Raw genomic sequence first — 6,685 nt, forward strand, 5'->3', positions numbered from 1 at the left:
CCATCATGACTTGGTAGTTTGGGCATCTTCATGGAGTGTAACTCAAAATGAGAAGAAATAGCTGCTAGAAAAACGTGAATAATCAATGTGGATTGTACAAAGTATGAATTTAGGAAAATCAGAATGCAGATAACATAAAATGTGATATCCTAGGCATCAGTGAGATGAAATGGACTGGTATTGACCATTTTGAATTTGACAGTCATATGATTTCTAACAGGAATGACAAGTTGAAGAGGAGTGGCATCATATTCATCATCAAAAAACATTTCAAGATCTATCTTGAAATATCTGTCTGTGATAGGATAATATCCTTACATCTACAAGGAAGAGCAATTAATACCACAGTTAATCAAATTTTATACACCAACCACTAGTCAGTGATAATGAAATTAAAGAAATCTACCAACTTCTTCAGTCTGAAATTGATTAAACATGCAATCAAAATACATTGATAATTTCTGGTGATTGGAATCTTAATGTTGGCAACAAAGAGGAGAGATCAGAGGTTGAAAAATATGCCTTTGGTGATAGAAACAATGCTTGAGATCACATGATAGAATTTTGGAAGACCAATGACTTATTCATTCCAAGTATCTTTTTAAACAACATAAAAGGTAAATATGCACCTGGACTAGACTGCATTGAGTGCACAGGAATCAAATTGGCCACACTGTGGAAAGATATGCTGAAGAAGCTGAGTATCAACAGCCAAAACACAGTAGCACAGACTGCTCAATTGCTCATATACAAGTGCAGGTTGAAGCAGAAGAAAATTAAAACAAGTCCATGAAAGCCAAAATATGATTTTTAATAAATACTACCTGGATATACAGATCATCTCAAGAAGAGATTTGATGTGCTAGACATTAATGACCAAACACCACAGACATCACAAACATCCTATGTTTAAAAAGCAAAAGATCATGAAAAAGAAAAGATCAAAACGGCTATCAGGACGCGCAGACTGAAGGAGGCTGAGGGTCCTTGGATGCCCAGAACCTGTAGGACGCGCCATGGACTTACTCGTAATCGAGGGGGTGTTGGAGGAACCCTGATGTGGCACCAAATGAAATGAACAAAGCTCCACAGCCCACAGGCCCCCCCCCCCAGCCCTGTCGCCTGGACTCCCACAGCCAGCGTTTCCCCCGGGGCAGACAGCATGGATGGTGTTAAGTACACCACAAGCGACATAAATGAACATGCCTTCTCAGCCCGGCCAGCACTACTATCCTAGCCGAGCCCAGCTCCGGAGCAGTGTAACCTCCCGAGTGCAGAGCACAGCCCCCGCCCGCCGTGGCCCAACTGTCCATGTCTACCATGCTGTATCCCAAGTAATGATGATCCCTTCCCAGATCTCCTACCCACCCTCCCAGGGGGCTTACTACATCCCTGGATAGGGATGTTCCACATATGTTGTCCCACTACAGCAGTACCCTGTGTAGCCAGGAGCCCTCAGTTTCTATCCGAGTGCAAGCCCTACAGAGTTTGGGACCTACGCTGCTTCCTATTACCCAGCCCAAGGCGTGCAGCAGTTTCCTGGTGTAGGCACCCACCCTAGTCTTGATGAACCAGCCACCCCCAATTACGCCCCAGAGGAAACATAAGACATCCGAATTCGAGATTCAAATCAAGGAGAATAGGATATCACAGAGGAGTTCATGTCTGGGGCCTGCACTGCCTCTACTACCACCCCTCTCCAGACGGAAGATGGTCTGCAGCCTCAAGCTAATGGGGAGACACACCAGGTTGCTGTCATTGTCCTCCCAGATGACAGGTCACAGGGAGCAATCATTGGGGGTCAGCCAGGGCTGCCTGGCCCTTCAGAATCCCAGCCTTCAACACCTTCTCCAGCCCTGTCACCACTGTAATATTGGAACCAGGGTGTAAGGCTAATCTTGAAGTCCTCTCTATTCCTGGGGACACTATAACAATGCGGATGATACAGATGTCTGTAGAAGAATCAATACCCCATGTCCCACGAAACTGGGGAGTCATATTGTGTCTCACTGGAACCCACTGCCCTCTCTGAACCCATAGTGGAGGTAGAAATGACACTTAGCAAGGAAGTTCCAGCATCTGCGTTCCCTTCTAGCCCTCTCCAGGTTCTCCCCCCACCTCATATCTCTTCATGAGCCAAACTGCGTTGCTTCCATCTGAGGATCGGGTACCAGAAGCAAAGCCAATCCCAGAGCACGCCACTCTTCCATCTCCGGCTAGCCCTTCTGAATTCCCTGTGCCCACAGCTCCAACTGACCAACCTGAGGAACTGCTCAGTGGAGCCCCCTCATCACAAGTTGTAGGCTTAAGCCCAGTCAGTGAGCCAAAAGAGGCGGTCCAGGAGGCTACGGCACTAGCGACTCCCCCACCGCCCTCCCTGCCACTCTAGCCACCGCCTTCAGCTACTACTAGGAGGAGGAAATGGAAGAAGACGAGGAAGAAGATGATGGCGAGGAAGGAGGAGAGGAACTGCACCTCCAAGAGAGTACCTCTGCTCCAACCCACCTGTCCCAGAATTTGGCAGCAGCAGCAGCCACCCAAGCAGTAGTGTCTGTGCTGAAGAAAAGAAGGAAAACTAAGGAGCTAAATAAGAAGGAAGCTCTGGGAGACCTTCTAGAGGCCTTCAAGAAGGTGAATCCTAGAATACCAGAGGTTGAAAATCAGCCTCTTGTAGGCAACAATCCAGGCCCAGAGATTGAGGACAGCAGTGTGCCCCCATGGCCTGAGGAAACAGATGAGATTTGGGACTCAAAGACAAAATTCACAATGCTGAGACTATCCAGCCTGGAGAACAGAAGTATGACTTTAAGTCAGATCAGTGGAAGCCTCTAAATCTTGAAGAGAAAAAGCGTTATGACTGGGAATTCTTGAGGCCACTGGATCCCACTACACTATAAGGCATAAACTGATGTTGAGGTCCTATGTCAGGTTCCAGCCTCAACAAGGAAGTGTGGGTGTTAGGAAGAAGGGAGATCTGGCGGCTAAAGGGATAGAGAAAGAGAAAGACAAAATATATACAAAAAAAGACAGATACATAGATATGATGCAAGCTGGCAGGTAGACAGATCTGCAAACATATTGCCTAGCATTGCACAGCATTGCACACAGATCGAACTCTACCTCAGTCTTTTACTCTCTTTTTTTAGGGAGGGATTTGTTACAAAGGAAGGATGTAATTCACAAAGGGAGGATGTAATTTCACAAAGGGAGGATGTGATTAAGACAGGATATGGAACTGAAATGTGATTAATCATTCAAAACAGGACATAATGATTCACAGGAACAACTTTTAAGATATTTTCATAGTTTTTCTTAACAATCTAAGATTTTTATTTTTACAGAAAAAAGGTTCAATCAAGCTGTTATATATTAATTTTTAGGATTAAATGATCTAGAGCAGTGACGTGCGGTTTCTTAAGGATACATACCATAAAGTAAGGTTCCTGAAAGGAGCCAAGCTATCTCTGTACACTTTGCAAACTTTTATTTGTGAGCAAGATCTCAGGCACGAGGCTTCATTTATCTATATCTAAAATGCTACATTGTTCTCAATTATCACATTCCTACCTACTTTCAGGAGGAAGGAGAGCATCTGGGTTAAACTGATTATATTCAGAGGCAGTTTAATGGGGCTGCCACTGATCAACCCAGGGTCTCTGTATGCTGTCCCCAGCAAACTGAGGCCCACACTTCACTCCATCCTTTGCCAACGTTGGCCGACCAGCATTTAGCAGCCATGAGCCCCCAAGGGGCGGACCAGGTGGGGAGCTGCCGCGAAGACCGCAAGCTAGCCTGGGACCACCCTGCCCCCAGCACGCTCAGCAGGGGCCCCGAAAGGAACCACGTAAGATCATTGCCACGATGTTAGTCTGAAGATATAATACTGAATAAAGCTGGAGAAGCCCTGGAAACCCAGCAGCAAGCGGACAGCGGCTGATAAGGACTGAGGGGAAGAGGATGCTGATGGAAGCAAAACCCGGGACCTGTTCTGCCCGGTGCGCTCAATCTTGACACCCCAGATGTTCCAGCAGCTGATGAAGCAGGTGATGCAACTGGCCATCGAAACCGAGGAACGCCTCAAAGGCATCATCGACCTCATCTTCAAGAAGGCCATTTCAGAGTCTAACTTCTCTGTGGCCCATGCCAACATGTGACGCTGCCTCATGGCGCTGAAAGTGCCCACTACAGAGAAACCAACAGTGACAGTCAATTTCCGAAAACTGTTGCTGAATCGGTGTCAAAAGGAGTATGAGAAAGTCAAAGATGATTATGAAGTTTTTGAGAAGAAACAAAAGGAAATGGATGAAGCTGCTACGGCAGAAGAACGGGAGCATATGAAGGAAGAGATGGAAGAGGCTCATACATAGCCCGGCGGAGCTCTCTTGGAAACATCAAGTTTATTTGGGAATTGTTTAAGCTGAAGATGTTAAAGGAGGCGATAATGTATAAGTATGTGGTCAAACTACTTAAGACCCATGATGGAGAGTCCCTTGAATGCCTTTGCCGTCTGCTCACCACCATTGGAAAAGACCTGGAAAAAAATCAACCAGATGGAAAAACTCATTGAGGAAAAGAAGACATCATTCCGCATTCGCTTTATGCTACAGAATGTGCTGGATCTGCGACAGAGCAATTGGGTGCCGAACCGAGGAGACCAGGGTCCCAAGACCATTGACCAGAATGGCAAAGAGGTCAAGATGGAGGAAAATCGGGAGCGTATCAAAGTGCAGCAGCTCATGGCTAAGGGCAGTGACGAGCGTCGAGGTGGCCCCCCAGGCTCGCCCATCGTCCTGTTCTTCCACTTGTGGATGATGGTGGCTGGATCACATTCCCTATCTATAAGGGCCGTCGCCCTATTGACACCTCACGAATCACTAAGATCACGAAGCCTGCCTCCATTGATTCTAACAGCCAGCTCTTTGCACTTGGAAGGCAATTGAGCTGGGGCAAGGGCAGCAGTAGAGGTTCAGGATCCAAGCCATCAGATGGATTTTCATCTAGCTACTAGTTCCTTGAATCGCTTCTCAGCCCTCCAACAAGCAGTACCCACACAAAGTACAGATAACAGATGTGTGGTACAGAGAGTAACAGCTTGAGTCGGGAACGACACAAGAAAACTGGGGACTGGGGAGATCGCCTAGAGCCGAGTGAACGGGAAGGTGACCATGAGGACCGACTTGATCATGCACGGGCTCCAGCCACCAAGTGGAGCTTCAGCAAGAAAGTGGAGGAGAGGAGTAGAGAGTGGCCCATCCAGACTGAGAGACTGCGCAAGGCAGCTAGCCTCACAGAGGATCGAGACCATGGGCAGGATGAGGTGAAGCAAGAAGCCACCCTGCTCTCAGTAAGGCCCCTGAAGGCAGAACTCTCTAAGGAAGAGATGGAGAAGAAATCCAACTCTGTCATTGAGGAATAATACCTCCATCTCAGTGACGTGAAGGAGGCAGTGCAATGTGTGCAAGAGCTGGCTTCCCCCTTACTCCTCTTCATCTTGTACTGCATGGCATTGAGTCCATGCTGGCGTCCATTGCTTGTGAGCCCATGAGGCAGCTGCTGCACCAACTGCTCTGTGCTGGGCACCTCTCCACTGCTAAGTACTACCAAGGGCTACCTGAAATGGTGGAATTAGCTGAGAACATGGAAATTGACATCCCCCACGTGTGGCTCTACGTGGCAGAATGTGTAACACCCATTCTGCAGGAAGGTGAAGGTGCCTATGGGGGAGTTGTTCAGGGAGATTACAAGAACTCTGAGACCCCTGGGCAAGGCTGCTTCTCTGCTCTTGGAGATCCTGGGGCTCCTGTGCAAAAGCATGGGATCCAAAAAGGTGGGGACTCAGCTGGAAGGAATTTCTTCCTGAAGGTCAGGACATCATTGCATTTGTCACTAAACAGAAGGTGGCGTATACTCTGGGAGAGGAGTCAGAGGCCCCTGGCTGGAGGTTTCTCCCCACAGAGGAGCTGAGCAGGCAGCTGGAGAAACTGCTGAAGGAAGGGAGCAATAATGAGCAGGTGTGTGAGTGGATAGAGGCCAACCTGAGTGAGCAGCAACTAGCATCCAACATTCAACATTCTAGTTTGAGCCCTCATGACAACTGTCTGCTATTCTGCAATGATCTTTGAGGCTCCCCTCTGAGTGGAATTTGCAGCACTGAAAACATGAGCGAAACTGCTACAGAAGTACCTGTGTGATGAGCAGAAAGAACTGCAGGTGCTCTACGCCCTCCAGTCCCTTGTAGTGGCCTGAGAGCAGCCTGCCAACCTGCTCAGTGTGTTCTTTGATAGTCTGTATGACAAGGGAGGACTGGTTAAAGAGGACGCCTTCTACAGCTAGGATAGTAACAAGGACCCTGCTGAGTAGCTGGGTAAAGGTGTGGCCCTTAAATCTGTCACAAACTTCTTCCAATGGCTTCCTGAGGCTGAGGCTGAGGAGTCCGACTACAACTGAGGGTGGGTGGGACCAGGGACTTGGAGCCCCATGAACATGAGGATGGTCCAGCCAGGTGCCTTGACTTCAAGGGGGCTGGCAGCAGCAGTGGCTGCAATGGATGCCTGAAGTGAGATGTGTTTGAGCTAATAAAGTGACTGAAAAGGCAGGATGCTGCCAGGTACCCTTTTCCTCCCCCTGGGGCACAGTGATGTATTATATATAAAGTCTTGGGGAGGGGGGGATGGGTATCTGGAGA

General features: G+C 48.1%; 1 pseudogene; it reads left to right on the forward strand.

Moving 5' to 3' along the window:
- The first annotated feature begins 992 nt into the window (after positions 1-992).
- On the forward strand, positions 993-6,447 carry LOC102829131 (annotated as a pseudogene).
- Positions 6,448-6,685: the final 238 nt, after the last annotated feature.

Source organism: Chrysochloris asiatica, unplaced genomic scaffold, assembly GCF_000296735.1.
Source record: "Chrysochloris asiatica unplaced genomic scaffold, ChrAsi1.0 scaffold00019, whole genome shotgun sequence".
Classification (NCBI taxonomy): domain Eukaryota; kingdom Metazoa; phylum Chordata; class Mammalia; order Afrosoricida; family Chrysochloridae; genus Chrysochloris; species Chrysochloris asiatica.